Source organism: Sminthopsis crassicaudata, chromosome 2 (assembly GCF_048593235.1).
Source record: "Sminthopsis crassicaudata isolate SCR6 chromosome 2, ASM4859323v1, whole genome shotgun sequence".
In the NCBI taxonomy this organism is placed as follows: Eukaryota; Metazoa; Chordata; class Mammalia; order Dasyuromorphia; family Dasyuridae; genus Sminthopsis; species Sminthopsis crassicaudata.
The window spans coordinates 126,257,280-126,274,900 of record NC_133618.1 but is presented as its reverse complement, the minus strand read 5'-3'; the positions used below and the strand labels follow the sequence as shown (position 1 = coordinate 126,274,900).

Genomic DNA, 17,621 nt, shown 5'->3' with positions numbered 1-17,621 from the left:
TCCAGCTCATTTTACACATGAGGAAACTGAGGTAAACAAGTTAAGTGAATTCCCCAGGGTCACATGGCTAGTAAATGCTTGAGATCAGATTTGAAGTCAGGCAAAGGGGTCTTTCTGTCTCCAAGCCCAGAGTTCTATCCACCTTACATTTATTTTATATGTAATTAGGTTGTATATAGAATATAAATTCTTTAAGGAAGGGATTTGTTTTATTTTTGTCTTTGTGTTTCCAGTTCCTAGCACATGGTAGATACTCAATGTTTCTTGATTGAATTGATTAGTTCTTCTCTCCTTTACCCCAGTGGGATGAATTTGGCCATTTAGGGTTAGTTAAATAAGTTGCTATCAAAGGGCTGAATGACTTCCACCCAAACCAAGGTCATCGCAGGGTGCTATATTTCATAACTTTGAAGCCCTGCTCATCACTGCTGCTCCTTCTTTTCAAAAAGAAATATAGGAGGCAGAAAAAGCCAAGGTACTCTGTGGGCTATGAGACAAAAAGCAAATTACTCTCAGGAGACAACCAATGCAGGTCTGCAAAATCTGAGATCTGAACCCTAATCCTGGCTTAGCCACCAATTCTCTGTATGGCTCTGCACATGTCACTTCTGTCCTGAGTGTTATTTGAACTCTCTTTCCCCTTACATAAAACAAGAAGCTAGGGGAAATGGTGTCAAAAACTGAAGCTGCTACCATACATTCCAGATGTCATATAACCAGCACCAAGTATGTAATTCCATTATAAAAATACCACTATTCTAGCAGTAAACTGAGCAAGAATTATGCATATTTTGCTTTATGTTTCAATAAAATGGAAATTCCTTGAAGACAAGAACCAACCATTATCATATTTGTATTTTGCACTAAGGCATATAGTAAATATTTAATTTAATTTAATATTTAATTGATTTACATCTGACAAGCCCCTCAAAACTTGAATTATATCTTTTTCTCTTTATCAAGTGAAGTATTTTGAACACACTAAAAATTTGATTGTTTAAAAGAATTCTGTTCAAATTCTTAACTTCTGTGGCTTCTTTCACATTATTTCCCTTCCCTCACTGTGTGTTATAGACAAATTACCCTATTTGCTATTTCTGAGATATAATCTCTATGGGTTTTCCCCATGCCTAAAATGCACTTCCTTACTCTCCTGCCAGATAATAGTGAAAAGAATGCTATAAATGCTTTTACCTCTTAATAGAATATAAGCAACTTGATTACAAAACTGTGTTTTTTTTCTTTTTGTGTTTGTAACTAAATTGTATAGCAATATTCCATATGTAGAATTGATACTTAATAAATGCTTGTGTAATTGAGATAGGTTGCAGGGGATTTCAAGGATCTTCTAAGTTAAACTAAAGCATGAATCTAGTTTCCAATAGCTCTGACATCTTAGTCATCAGATTTCTGCACAAATTTTCAGTGAAAGAAAACTCATAAGAATTATAGATGAATTCTCAGGAAGATACCCAGATGATATTAGGGCAGTTCTAATGGTAAAGTAGAAATTTTTCCAGCTCGAATTGATTTTTTTCCCCCTGAGGCTGGGGTTAAGTGACTTGCCCAGGGTCACACAGCTAGGAAATGTTAAGTGTCTGAGACCAGATTTGAACTCGGGTCCTCCTGAATTCAGGGCTGTTGCTCTATCCACTTCGCCACCTACCTGCCCCTACTTATGTGATCTTCAACAAATCATTCCACCACTTCAGGACTCACTTCAGGACTCGTTTTTCTCATCTGAAAAATGTATAGATGATAATGTAAGCCCAACCTACCTAATGAGGTTACCCTATAAAGTAAATGAAAGTCTAGGAATCATAAAAGAGTGGTAAGAATACTGGATTTTAAGAACAGCAGGGTTCAAGTCCTGTCTTTTCCACTAATTAGTTGTTTGATCTTAAATAACTTAACCCTTCTAGATTTCAGTTTCCCCATTTCTAAAATGAAGGATCTGATACTGAGTAACTCTATGGTCAGAACCAAGAGAATAATTTATACTTTCACATCAAAATTATAAAAATGAAAAATTTGAGGACTTTTATTAATGAGATAAGAATAAAAAATTGGAGCCAAGAGAACAATTTATACAAAAACACTGTGAGGACAAAAAAAACTTTGAAAGCTAGAAGATTCATGAATAATACAATGACCATCCATGAATCCAAAAGACCAATGATGAAACACATTAGACTTCTCCTGACAAAGAAGTAATAGATTTAGGATGAAGAATTAGACATATATATATATATATATGTGTGTGTTGTGTGTGTGTGTGTGTGTTTGTGTGTGTGTATGTATATATTTCTGTGAACAGTAGGGAATTTGTCTTTTCTTGACTATGCATATTTGTTATAACAAATTTGTTTTTCTTTTTTCTTCTCTTTTTCATGGAATGGCCTGTGGGAAATAGAAACTAAATTCCTTATTAGTTAAAAAAAAATGGGAGATGAGTGCTACAGATGTAAAATGCTATTTGCACTTTCAGATGAAGTCATTTTATTATTTGTTTTGCCTAACGGTTATATTTTGTTATGAAGACCTCACACAAAGTAGAGGAAATATGTAAATGTTTTTAATGTGAAAACAATACACATCAATACAACTTTTTGTAAAGGGCTGAAACTCTTGAGTTAATACACTGAGGTTGGACAACCAAGCACTTAAGACTAATTACCGATTGGACAATACTCTATAAGCATTTGCTTGGAAAATGGCCCTTCCCACTATTCTGTGCTGGCTGGATAATTGGTGTATACAGAGAATTGTAGGAGGGACTAAGAGATGGAGTAACACTAGCTAGAGTCACTTCTGGGCAGGAGATGAAGAGGAGAGGTCATGGAGATCCTGTGTCCATCCAATTCACTCCTATCCCTAAAGTCCCAAGGACTTTTGCTTATCCTGACTCTGGCTGATTCTAAGGTATCCAGGGTGCTAAGGCAGTCATCACAATTTTTAAGAAAATAAATTAATAAAATGAGATAGATGACGTCTGAGGTCCCTTCCAATTCTAAATCAAATTATCCTCTGATCATAATGTGAAAGTGTTTTGAAGATGGGGGAGTAGAATGATACACATAGAATTGTAGGATTTTGAGTTAATAGGAATCTGAGAGATCATGTAGTCACAGAATCACAAAAATCTCAGTGAAACCTCAGAAGTGATTTTGTTAAACTGTTCCCTGATCAAGAATGCCCTCTGTAAAATATTCAACAAGGGATAATCAAACCTTTTCCTAAAGACCTCCAATGAGAAGCAACCCTTACCTTTTGCAGTTACCCACTGCACTATTGAGTAACTCTATGGTTAAGAAGTTTTTCTTTATATCAAGACTTAATGTGTGTTCCATAAGGTTGCCCCTAAAATAATTGAAGCTATCATATCCCACTCAGACATCACAAAACATTGCTTATATTCCAATACTGGGAGATAATCCATGTGTCCCTTTTGAATATTATCATCATCGGGAATCATAGAGTCAGTTTAAATAGGCTTGAGAATAGTTTTTGGTGAGCTAAAATACATAGTCAAAATATATGACTTGGTGAGCTAAAAATAGAACAGCAAGAGAAAGGAAAAGGAACATACTGATGGGCAAGAAGGAGGGAAAGAGAAGATTAAGAAATATGTATGGGATTGCCTGTCATCTAGGGGAGGGAGTAGAGGGTGGAGGGGAAATTTTGGAAAAATGAATACAAGGGATAATGTTGTAAAAAAAAAATTTACCCATGCATATGTACTGACAAAAAAATTATAATTATAAAATTAATTTAAAAATAATAAAAAATAAATAAAAGAAAGTCCTACATACAAGAGAGAGAGAGAGAGAGAAAGAGAGAGAGAGAGAGAGAGAGAGAGAGGAGAGAGAGAGAGAGAGAGAGAAGAGAGAGAGAGAGAGAGAGAGAGAGAGAGAGAAGATTAAGAAAAACTAACAGTTAATCTTTGAGCCTCACTCTCAGAAATACATTCCACTCAAACACGAAATAGGAAGAAAATGAAACAAGGAAGAAGGGGGAAATAAAGGGAGAATAGATTGAGGAGAAGATTAGTTTTAAACATAATAAATCAAGAATATGTAAAATCATTTATAGCTCTTTTTAAGGCTAAAAGGAGAATTTGAAGGGTACTCATCAACTTCAGGATAGCTGAGTTAGATATGATATATAAATGTGGTACAGTATGTCTGCTATAAGAAATAATAAATAAATAAATATAAAAAATAAGAAAAGCTGAGAAGATTTTTATGAACTAATACAGAGTTTAATGAATGGAACCCAGAAAATGATTTTTGTAATGGCAATGTTATAAAGACAAATAATTTTGAAACACAAGAATTCTGATCAACACAATCACCAGCCATAATTTGCAGAGGGCTAATTAATGATGAAACATGCTGCCCACCTCCTAATAGAAAGGTGAAAGACTGAGAATAGAGAATGAAGCATATATGTGTATATAAGTATGTATATGTACATATATATAATATGCTATATTATATGTCACATTCTGTACATACTGTTATATATAATGTATTTTTGTGTGTATACACATACACACACAGGCCTGGAGCAGCTAGGTGGTAACAGAGGATAAAAGGCTGGACCTAGAGTCTTCCTGAGTTCACATCTGGCCTCATATACTTACCAACTGTGTGACTCTGGGAAGGTTACTTAACCCTATCTGGCTCAGTTTTCTCATCCATATGTAAGAAAAGTTTTCTCATCCATATATAGAAAAGTAAAATGGCAAACCCACAGAATCTTCATCAAGAAAACCCCAAATTGGGTCACAATGAATCAGATGTGACTAAAACAATCAAACAACAACGAATATTTGTAAACACACACATATGTATGCATATGAGTTTTTTCTTTTGGAAATAGCTAATACAAAACTTTGTTTTGCTTGATTGTATATTTTTGTAACATATGGTTTGTTTTGCTGTCATTCTCAGTTTGGGAGGTAGGGAGAAGAGAAAGGGTAGATTTTTGTTGATTGAAAAGAAATTTAATTTTTAAAAAGGCATACATTTAATATCACACCTAACTTGGAAGAATGAACAAAAAAATATTGTCAGGAACACTAAAACTAAGAAAGTAAGAATGCACAGCTGCCCAACATTTAACTGTGGTACATCCTTATTGAGTGATGACCCCTACCCATTGACAATCACCTCTTCTACAAAAGCTAGCAGAACACTGACAGTGGTAATCTGATCATTATCTGACCTTAACATTATGCTTGAAAAAAAGGCATTGTGGCAGCATAAATGTATAATTTTATTAATAATGACTTGTCTACGCGCAGTAATTTGGGACTTTTTTTAAACCTTTTTTTCTTTTGTGTGTGTTTCAGTGTCTTTCTTGGAGTGTATTTTGCTGCATATTGTCCCAAGAAGATATGTTTTTCTGTCTCTATTTTCCTGAAGTAATAAGCTAATGAGAAGGATCTGATTATCCAGCCTTGGCTATTCAAACTGCTTATAGAGGCTCTTGAGTAGGAATTATGGCATTAGACTATTTAAATATGAAAAGTCTTTGTGACTTTTCATCTCCACTGGCAAGGAACTATAGAAGGAGAAGAAATAGGTAACTTCACCCTTGAGATATATCTTGACCATATCAACTTTTTCTGTATGTCAACATTCAAGTTTATTTTGTGTGGATAAAAAAAAAAAAAAAAACAATTGGCAAAATGTGATTCTGAAAGTTGCTTCACTTCTTTGGGCCTCAATTTCTTCATCTGTAAAATGAAGAGGTTGGAAACATGGTTCCCTCAGGTTTCTTTTAATTCTATAATGCTATTCTTACTGAACTTAATTTGCAATGTAGAGAGAAGAGAAGGAAGGAAGGAAGGAAGGAAGGAAGGAAGGAAGGAAGGAAGGAAGGAAGGAAGGAAGGAAGGAAGGAAGGAAGGAAGGAAGGAATGGAAGGAAGAAGGAAGGAAGGAGGAAGGAAGGAAGGAAGAAAGGAAGAAAGAAGAGAGCTCATGAGCCTAAGAAGTGCTACTTGAAAGAAATAATGTGATGTATTCAAAAAGAGTTAACAATAATAACAATAACAATAATAATGCAATGCTTAATAAATTGTGACCCTGGGCAAGTCACTTAACCCGAATTGCTCAGGAAAGAAGAAAGAAAGAAAGAAAGAAAGAAGAAAGAAAGAAAGAAAGAAAGAAAGAAAGAAAGAAAGAAGAAAGAAAGAAAGAAGAAAGAAAGAAAGAAAGAAAGAAAGAAAGAAAGAAAGAAAAGAAAGAAAGAAAGAAAGAAAGAAGAAAGAAAGAAAGAAAGAAAGAAAGAAAGAAAGAAAGAAAGAAAGAAAGAAAGAAAGAAAGAAAGAAAGAGAGAAAGAGAGAAAGAGAGAAAGAGAGAAAGAGAGAAAGAGAGAAAGAAAGAAAGAGAGAAAGAGAGAAAGAAAGAAAGAAAGAAAGAAAGAAAGAGAGAAAGAAAGAAAGAGAGAAGAGAGAAAGAAAGAGAGAGAGAAAGAAAGAGAGAGAGAAAGAGAGAGAGAAAGAAAGCAAGAGAGAATGAGAGAGAGAGAAGAGAGAGAGAGAAGAAAGAAAGAAAGAAAGAAAGAGAGAGAGAGAAGAAAGAAAGAAAGAAAGGAAAGAAGAAAGAAAGAAAGAAAGAAAGAAAGAAAGAAAGAAAGAAAAAGAAAGAAAGAAAGAAAGAAAGAAAGAAAGAAAGAAAGAAAGAAAGAAAGAAAGAAAGAAAGAAAGAAAAAGGAAGGAAGGAAGGAAGGAAGGAAGGAAGGAAGGAAGGAAGGAAGGAAGGAAGGAAGGAAGGAAGGAAGGAGAGAGCTCATGAGCCTAAGAAGTGCTACTTGAAAGAAATAATGTGATGTATTCAAAAAGAGTTAACAATAATAACAATAACAATAATAATGCAATGCTTAATAAATAACAATAATAATACAATGCCTTAAGATTTGTAAAGTACTCTGAATATGTTATGAATAAATGTCAGAAATGACCATGAAGAGAAATCAGACTGTAACTAGCAATTAATATGGACATCGATAAGGATAACTCTGCCCCAATGCCCATGTGTACCTTAGCAATGCTTTTATAACCTGAATACTAAGTTAGATGAACCATGGATTTAGCTTGATAAATGATAGTGCAGTATGTTCTATGATCCAATAATAATGGAAGGGAACAGTACTAATAAATCCAAGTGGGAGAGAGTTGAGCCACCTTTAAGATCCTGGTCTTAACTGATAATGAAGTTAAATCAAGTTTTGTTTATATTTCTGAAGGGGAAAAAGAGTAAAGATTTTACTTGTAGTCATCCAAATGTGATGATCTGTGAGAACTTGATTACATTTGGAAGTTTTTCAGGAAGACATTCTCTATCATGAAGCAAAAGAGGGGTCTGGGATCAATTCTTATCAGTAAATGACCTCACCTTTTTTTCTGACTATATAAGACCAACTCCATAATTCTTTATAGGAAACCTCTGAAAGAATCAATGGAAAATGAGGCAGAATCCCTATCATACTATGGAACATAGAGAAGAGACATTGCTCATTATAGGATTTATTGATAAAAATGACTTTAAAGAATCACCATCTGATTCTGAAAGGAATCAAAAGACCTTGAATCCAGAACTGACATGTACATAATGTTTTCCATATGTTATCTAATTTGATTCTCGAATCCGAGAGGCAGATGAGGAAACTGGGCCCCAGAGGAAAATTGTGGTTTCTTTAGGGGACAAATAGAGGCAACATGCTATCACTGAAAGAATTCTGGAGTCAAGGGAAAGTTGAGTTCAAATCCTACCTGACAACTTACTATCTGTGTGACCTCAGGAAAGTCACTTTGCCTCTCTAAAATTCAATTTCCTTATCTTCAATGCTAAATAATACCTGTGGGATCTACTTCATAGGGCTGTTGTAAAGATCAAATGAGATGGCATATGGAAAGCATTCTCTACACATCAGTTATTACAGGAACAGAGCTGCGATACAAGCCCAGATTTGATTCCAAATCTGTTGAGGGCTTTTTCTGCTATATCACTGTTTCTAGGACTCATACCCAAAGGAGAACAGGGAGAATGAAAGAGGGTAGGAGATATAATCATAGCAGGTGGAGTCTCAATACTTTGCATGGGCCTGGCAATCCCTGGTTCTTAAAGTCCTGCAAAGCATTCCTTCAGAGGCAAAACCCACTGCTGCTCTCTATGTGTGTGGATTAATAGCTGTCAGACCAGTGCTGGAGCCTTAGCCTCTGCTTATCTGTGCCAGCATTTGACTTGATCTGCGAGAATGAAAACTCTTTGGACTTCTTTCCCTCAGATCCTTGCCCACTTATTTGTATTTGCTCTGTCCCAGTGTATTTTGATTGCCTCCTCCCTCTTGTCTGACTGTGGGAGGAAAAGAAGGGTGTTGTCTCCTGTCAGACACATACTGGCTGTCAACCACCCAGGCATTCACATGGGGGAGGATGTCAACTATACATTATAAAAGCAGTACTGAGTTCCAGAAAAAAAGATGTGCTATTTAAATTCAAATCATTCTTTTAATTCTATCAAGTCCTACAAAAACATTTCATTCCTCAATCTCACAAAGCTCTCCCCCATGGAAGATCCACCCTCCACATGCCTCCACCTATTTCCTGAATTTTATATGTTGTTTCCAATAAATTAACCTCAGATTTGTGTCTCAATCTTGTCTATGGAGATATGTATTCCTTCTACCAACACACAGATCACACCCTGTGTTATGTAACAGATTTTGAAGCTAGAAAGGACTTAGAGGCCATCCAGTCCAAATCTTGACTAAATGAGAATTCCTTCTACATTATATACAACAACTAGGTTACTGACCTTTGCTAGATGAAAGAGAATCTCCAGTTTTCAAAGAAGCAAGCCTATTCAATTTTGTGAATAGATTTAATTATTAGGAATTGTGTTTTCCTTACATCTTATAACTATGTTCTCCCTTAGAAAGCACAGGAATACTGAGGGAAGCAAAACCATCCTTCTGCTGCTAGGACTAACCCTTGAGAAGACATGAAAGTACAAACTACTTTGTGGGAAACAGTCCACATGACAAATGAGTAAGAGCCGCCATGGCTGAAAAAATCCAACACCCAGCATAGTTATGAACCTCTCTGAAGTTAAGATAGTACTCCGACAATAAATATATAGTTCATCTTTAGTCCTATATGCAAACCTTGGACCATCTAGAGCTGAGATTCTTAACCTGAGATTCATAACTATTTTTATTATTTTAATAACTAAATATTGTATATCATTAATCTGACATTAATCTGAGAAAAGGCCCATAAGCTTTATAAGACTGCCAAAGGGAAAAAAGTAATGAATTCCTGTCTATCACCTCCAGGTAGAGGTGATGGACTTAGTGTGCAGATTAAAGCCCACTTTCTTTTTGACCATGTCCAGTAAAGAAATTGTTTTGCTTGATTCTTTGTTTGTAACAAGTTTTAGTTTTCTTGCTTTCTCAATGTGGGGTGAGAGGGGCAACAAAAAAAGGGGATTTGAGGATGACAGAATCTGGACTTTAAAATAAAATAGACTTTTTTCATTTAAAATTTTTAATTTTAAAAATTCTATTTTTTAAAAAATAACTTCCAGTTTAGCACCCGGTGTTCTAGCACTGGTCTCCCTAGCTTCTTAAACTGTGATTTGTGACTAAATGAGGTCTTGTAACTAAATGTGGGGGGTTGTAAAATTATGACTGATTTTCAGCCATATATTTCATGTTTGATCAAACAAATGTTTGATTTGTCTATCTATTTTATATACCTATATACCTGGAATCATGTAAAAAAAATTTTTCAGGGGAAAAAAAGGTCACAAGTGGAAAAAATTTAAGAAGCCCTGGTCTAGACTACTGGAATAGCTATCAAGAATCCAAGGATGAACTGTGTGACTCTGGGCAAGTCACTTAACCCCACAAAAAAAAGAAAAAAAAAAAAAAAGAATCCAAGGATGCCTCCATGTGACTGATGTTGATGAATTGAAGTTGAACTTGAAAGGCAGAATCATAACATTTTCAAATTTTAGCAACATACAGAAATCTTCCATTCTCCTCATTTTATGATTACAGAAATTGAGCTAAAATGATATGACTGACCCTAGGTCATACAGGTGATCAGACCCAGGTCTCCTGACTTCCAAGTCCAATGTTCTTTCTATTATCTTTATTCCTGTGCTACCAAATAAATTTAAGGGATCTGTAAGTTTGTCTTATGTTGGCTGCCCCTTTTAATGCTGGTTAATGGTCTTTATGAAATGCAGTGGCTGAAAGGATTAACTATTTGGGGGCCAAAATACTGGTGATTAGCCAACCTACCAGCTGAACTGGACTGTCAGTCAGAGCTGTCAGAGGACTGTCCACGACAAGGACCATCCTTAAAGTCTCTCCAAATGGGTTAGTTCTTCCAGAACTTGCACCAGCAAGGTCTGCTTCAAGAACACGGGCATATATATTTTTTGCCACACTAAGACATCTCTGAAGGACCTTATTGAAGAATACTACTAAAAGGGTAGAAAGCAACTCATCCCCAACTCCAAAGTGCATAAAGACATTCAGAACACAATCATTGGTATAAAACATGTTAATGGGTATTCTACCTAGGTAAGGACATTAGAAATGGGCCCTGAGTGCATTTACTTTTCTCCCTGCATTTGTAATCAGCCTGTCATTACATTATCTGCATTCTGTGTTGGCTGTTTGGGATCATTAAGCAAAACCTAGCTATCACTGCATATTACTCTGTACGTTTGCTCTAATAAGCTTTCGTAAATAAACCCGAAGAGATGAAGAAGGCCAGTGTCTGATTACAAGCAACCAATTTGGTCTCATTATGTTCTTATAAGGAGAAAAAGTAAATATAATCTTTATAAATCATAGAGCTATAACAGAGATGCCTGGCAAAATTCATTAGTTAGAATAATAAGAATGAAGACCATTTAAATGTGCGTAACAGTTTGGTTTATGAAGCTGTTAAGTACTATTTCACCCATTATAAACTTTTACAAAACTCAAAGATGTAATCAGGCAGGGGAAATCATATATTCTAACATGATTCCCTTGAGTTTTGGCTTAATAAATCTCTATTGAAATAATAATAAAGACTAATATTCATTTCAGACCTTTCATCCAAAAGTTCCCTATTGCCTAATAAAATATTAACTAACTTTCCTGGATTGTCTCCGGGATGAGTAACTATTATATAACCTATTTTGCAAAGTGGGAGACTGAGACCAAGAGAAGTAAAAGTAACAAAAAAAAAAAAAAAAAAAAAAAAGTTAAACAGCAAAGTTAGCAACTCAACTTGGGAATAATCCCTAAATTTATAGTTTATGAAAATACAGGAGGAAGAACTCCCAGGTTTCTTCTAACTCAGAGAGTCTACAAATTTATGGTCAACCGAGTAAATTGGAATGTTAGTTCTGCACATATGTCATTTCGGGAAGAAAAACTGGAAACTATCTAAAAACAACAGATACTGATTTTTATATTTCCTTTTCCCTTAAAATCAGGATTTTATGAGACATATTCCTATATTCTTAGTCCTTCTATCTGTCATTTCACATTTATAATATGATATTTATTCATTACTCCCTTAGTATAGCGTAGGAATTAGGAATTCAGCAAATACAAATACAGAGGGGAAAGAGAACAGTAGAAATGACAAAGACTCTGGGATACTCCTCTACTGGTCTAGATGTCAAAACCTGGTTGGTCCATGGAATATTATACATCCTTGGATTGCCAGGTTAAATTGATATTGGGCAGAATGCCTAAACTGAGTGTAGTCAAGCCAATGGGGGAAGACAGATCTAAAGAGAACTATTATTTTTTTTAAAAGGCCAGGGGTGTGAATAGAACCCCCAAAGCTAAGTTAATGAGTTGTTTCTTCCCCTAGGGCATTGACAAGGTCTTCCTATTCATGGCAATCTTCAATATCTTATATCCTTCCACTGGTCCCTTACCTTGTGGCAATTCTGATGCAGGTGGCTTTAGGAAGGGAAATTTGCCTCTCAGATGTTGGTACACTAGGACAATATCCCAACTTCATTACACTCTAAAATCTTCCCTATGATTCTATGAATTGGACCTTTGCTACATCTCACTGCTCCTAATCTATCTGTCAGTAAAGTATTTTCCTACCTGGTCTAGATCTGTCACCTTAGGAAGAAATAGGATTGCTGCTTCCCTGACACAAAGAAGACATAACTAATTGACTCTCTATCTACTTTTCTTACCACATTTCACACATAGTCCCATCCTACCTATCATATCCTTGCCAAGTTGTTCACACCAACTGTGAATGTTGGTCCAAGTTTAGCTTTTTCTTGCTTCAAGATCCTGATATCTGCTTTGGTCTTACTTTCCAATGATTCCTGTCATCCACAAAATGGAAATTAAAGTAGCACAGGGAGAGACAAGTTTTGTAAAGGATGCAGCCCTGGATCATTTCTGATTGGAGTCAATTTACAAAGAAAATATGACTATGACCTTGGAACAGATTGAGGATTGCCTTATCTTAAGGTTTTCTGCTATCATTCTCTCTCAAATTTCTTTAATCTCTAACTCTTGGCTCAAGGGGGTTAGACACTCCATCCCAGACCCTCAAATTTCTTGATGCCCAAATCTGCTTTGCTCCCAAGGATAGAGATCAAGTATATCAAATCACAGACTACCTATTCCCCTTACTCCTCTCTTGTGGCCACAGTAATTTAGGCTTTGTACATACTCCCTATTTTCCTTCTTTGACCTTTGACATTCATGCCAGATCTCAATATAGAATTTTCTTCAGACATTTAGCTACAAAAAGGGAAAAGAACTTAAAGAATTAATAATAATTTTACTCTGGTCATTGAAAGGGCATCTGAAGAATCCTATATAACATAAACTAGATGGCTCAGACAGTGTCCTGAACTATTCTAACTTAATTAACTTTTCTCAGAAGATCTTATTCCTGTATTATTCTTCTTATTCATACATGATCTTAAAAGAAAATGGCATGCCTAGAATAACCCTTGTCCGGCTAGCCTATTTGGAACTGGTCTAGTCCAGGACTCTGAAACAAGCTTATTGGTCTGGTTGCAATGCTAGGCTCACTATCAACCATGCAGATTATTTTCTGATGAAACAATAGACTTTTCTACTGTTAGAAACTGACAATATGAGAGGTATCATGGTATAGTGGAAAGGTCGTTGGACTTGTAATCATGATGACCCAATTGAAATCATCCCTCAGAAACTTATTAGCTGTGAGACCCCGGGCAATATATATAAAATCTTTCTAGGCTTCAGATGCCTTTTCTTTAAAATGAATTATAAATTCAGTAGACTAATGATTTGGATTTTGGAATACATATTCTTTTCTAACTCTAAATCTGTAATTCTATGACCCTCTCACACTTTCCACTCAGCCTCTAAATCACCACCACTGAAAGGACCAATGTCAAACATAATATCAAAGATACTGAGGCATCCTACCAAACTTGTAAAGACTTTGCCCATGAATTATTTTCATTTATTTTAATTCAGCAAGCATTTGTTAAACCCTTACTAGAGCCTACCCAAGTGTATAGACAACTGACCTTCCTAAAGCCATCACCCTTGAAATGGAAAGGAGCTCAGTCACTGCTTTAAAACAATCCCATGAGATTATAAACACAATGGCCATGAGGGAGGTTGTCGAGGAGAGAAGGGGTCAAAAGAAAATAGAAAGAGGATAGAGTATAGGGAAGACAGAATTTTTTCTCCCTCTTCCTTAGTGGAATGTCTGTTTGCCAATTATTGTGCAGAATTTCTTACAAAAGATACAACAGTGCCACCTAAGGATCCAAGAGAGGATGGTACTTGGAGAGAGCCAGAGGCTCACAAAAAAAAAAAAAAAAAAAAAAAAAAAAAAAGGTTCACCCATCTTCTTCAGGGCTCTGGGTGCTGCATAAATAAAGGTCTGCTTGGATAACCTCAATAGCCAAATCCTTGACCCATGGCTCCCCAGACAGCCAAGATTTCCTTGAGTTCACTGCAAAGTTCTTTTCCCTGCTATTAGCAGCAGCCTTGGCCCCCAAAGAAATCTCATTTCTCCAAGCTAAACTCATAGAGCATGAGAAGAGAGGACACTGATGGATATATTCTCCAAATCTTACTGTTTGCTATCCCCTCAACACCCACCCCCCACCATCACCAGAATCTAAATGCAAATTTTCTTGGGTTTTTCCTTCCTCTGTCCTGTTCTTTGCAATGATAAGATAATTGATGCAAATTTTATGCATTTTGCTCTGAGGCATCTAATTAGACAGATTAGCTCGTAGACTCAGTAACCTTCTATTTTATTCTTCAGAAAAGAAGGTTATGTCAGTTGTGAACCTCTGACTCTTCAAAGAGAGCAAGCCTGGTTGCATGTTTGTGCAGGAACAAGGGCACCTAGACTCCACTGCATATGAAAGCATGTTTGACTCTGCACCCATGTGGGTGTGGATGCATGCAGATGCATTTGCCTCTGTGGGCATCTGCTTGCATGAATGAGACCAAAGATGGATGCAGATGTTCAGAGGCAGCTGTGATTGAAGACCAAATATCCATGAGAAAATGGTAAATGAAGGGTTAGTTTGTGCTAGTGGGAGAAGTAAAAACATCTGATTGGCAAGAGGAAGGAACAAAGCACGTTCAACAGAGGGGAAATGTAGTTTGTTGTTTATTGAGGAAATGAAATTTAACTCTTGTTCGCATATATATATAGCCTACAATATTCCAAAAAGAAAAGGAAAACTCACTCATGAGAGAAAGGAAAAGCTCAGAAACTAACAAAGGGATTGGTGGGGTTGCTATGGTGAGAGGTTTTTTAGACACTGAGGGTCATTATCCTCTGAGTTCTAAAAACCCACCAGGTGCACCTGCCCCTGATCCAATTAGACAAACAAGATGCTGTGGAGGAGCATCTGGCTTGACTTCTCGTGGCCTGACAGGTATGCCAGCCTCCCTGATGCTTCCCCTGCTTTTGAGTGGCTGCCAGCTCCCAGGTAAGTTATCCACATGGGCATTCTGGCCAATCACTCTAGCCTAGCCATCTAAAGCAATCACCAACTGACACAGGATGCACTGGTCAGTAACGCCTTGGACCATCCCTCCCTTGCCTCAGTAGCATCATCTTATATCAGTGTTACATGATGAATAAAGAGGAGGAAATGTTGTTCAGTGACTCAATAATTACTGGAAACCTCAGCGAGAATAAATGATTATCCCAACCCTATTGGGTGACTCTGAGGAATTTGACAATGGGCAGATGGCACACTGATCAAAGGACCCATACACTCCAAGGCTGGGAATTATATTTTTTAATGCCTCAGAAGATCCTTAACTCCATTCTGTGGGTGTTCCAAGACAGACAACTTCTTCATGACTTCTCACCCCATACCCTTCTTGTCCGAATCTCTCCACAACTGAGATTAATAAATCCATTAATAAGATAGACTTCTATTTATAGCAGTTCTTTATGTAGTGGCAAAGAACTGGAAACTTGGGAAGTACCCATAACTTGGGGAAATGGTTAAACAGATTATGGTATATGAATAGAGTCGTATAATATTTTGCTGAAATGATGAAAAGGATGGTTTACTGATCAATTTAATGATGAACCATGTTTCCAGAATCTCCAGAGACTAGAGAATCATTCTACCTGCCTTTGACAGAGAGTGATAGACTCAGAGTGCAGAATGAAACATATTTTTTGATATGGCCAATGTGGGAATTTGTATTACTGGCCTATTCCAATGTTTACAAGAGTTTTGCTTTTCTTTTTTCTAGTGTAGAGAATGGGAAAAGAAGATAGATATTTATTAATTTTGTTAAAGTACCTGCTCTTTCAGGCATCAGAAACCTCAAAGGTAATGCCAAATTATTGACAACAAAAAAGAAAGAGTATTTGGTATCTCTTAAGAGCATTGTAAATAGTGGAAAATAAATGTCAGAGTTGGAAAGGACCTCAGTGGTAATATGTTCAATCATTCTACATCCAAATTCACAAGCCTATATCACTTACCTGAAGTCACACAACCTTGAGTTGAAGACTTTCAGTGACAGGGACCTAAAAAGATTTTAAAAACAATAAATTTAATAGGGACAAATGTAGAACAACCTAGACATGATCCAAAAAAGTCAGTTTTACAAGTACAAAAAATGGGAAAGAGTGACTAAGCATAATATCTCAAGATGTTTTGTTTTTTAAAAGACAAAAGTATTCAGGAACAAAGATGGCCAGGTATTTTCCTCCACATACAGAGTATTATATGTAGTTCTAAGCATCACTTTTTATGAAAGATGCTAATAAACTCAAGAGCATTCAAATGAGGGAAATAAAGTGGTCAATCAAACTCACAATAAGGAACAGTAGAGGGAACTTGGGGTTTTTAGACAAAAGAAAAAAATTGATTGGAGATGATAATTGTCTTCATAAAAATGGAAGACTTTTCTTTCCTACTTAAATCCAGAGTGTAGAGCTAGGAGCAGTTGAACAGTATAGTAAGACAAAATCAGGATTAAAAATCTTCCTAACAATTTGGATTATCCAAAAATGTAATGGGCAACATTTAGAGATGGTAGAATCGCCCTCATTTGAAATCTTGATGCAAAAACTGGATGCCCACTTGTTATCTACACCAGGGCTTCTTAAACTTTTTCCACTCATGACCCCTTTTCACCCAAAAAACTTTTATGTACAAGTATGAAAAATGGGTATATAAATCAAACATTTACTGATAATAAATCATCATTTCATGACCCCCCATATTCAGTTACAAGACCACATATGGCATTGCAACTCATAGTTTGGGAAGCTGAGATCTATATGATATGGGAAATTCCTTTTCCATCATGAGTTGAAATTGGGACCTCTGAGGTCTCCTTCCAATGCTGAGATCCTGGAATCTATCCAGAATAATGTGGATGGCTTTAACTATTATTAGCAACAGTAGAATTTGAATGCTACTTTTTATACTCTTCCTATAATCTTCTCCTGGAAGAAACAATTAAATAAACTGACCCCTGTAAAACTGGCCCAGCTTTTCTCTACATCATCATATTTCCTACTCTAATTGAAAGTACTTAGCCTCCTTACCAATCTCCTGTTTGGGGAATTTAGTTTTGGTTTTTGTTTGTTTGTTTTTTTTTAAACACATTCACACAAAAATTGTATAATTAAATTTCTCTACTTTAAAAAAAAGTAGACATTATAAAATGTTACTTTTCCTCTCTTCATCTTGATCATTCTACCCATGGCTATCACCTCTTTGGGTCCCAGTCCCTACTCCTGAGCCACCAATAGCCATAAGACTAAGACCATGGAATATAGAATGATCCATAATCAAGAAAAACAAATGTTTTACTAGTCCATGGTGTATACATAGGACTAGAAAAGTTTTTTTAGTGAAAAAGAAATAGCATGGTATGACAGGAAAAACATTAACTTTATAGTCAGAGGACCTGGATTCAAATCCCAACTTTGCTCCTTACTACCTCATGACCTTGAATATGCCTATTGGACTCCATTTCTCATGTATAAAAACTACAGGCTGAACTAGGTGATTTTTTAAGCTCGTACTAACTGTGATTCTTTTATTCCATATCTACCT

At 36.0% G+C, this 17,621-nt stretch overlaps 1 long non-coding RNA gene across 1 annotated transcript in view; it reads right to left on the bottom strand.

The window, feature by feature from the left end:
* The window catches only part of LOC141553268 (uncharacterized), a 125,125-nt gene extending 109,063 nt beyond the window's left edge, over positions 1–16,062 (bottom strand). The window contains exons 1-2 of the long non-coding RNA XR_012485358.1: positions 16,034–16,062; positions 1,667–1,740 (exon numbers count right to left, since the gene is read on the bottom strand). This is a non-coding gene — a long non-coding RNA (uncharacterized LOC141553268). The remainder of the gene's footprint in view (positions 1–1,666; positions 1,741–16,033) is intronic.
* Between the last annotated feature and the right edge of the window lie 1,559 nt (positions 16,063–17,621).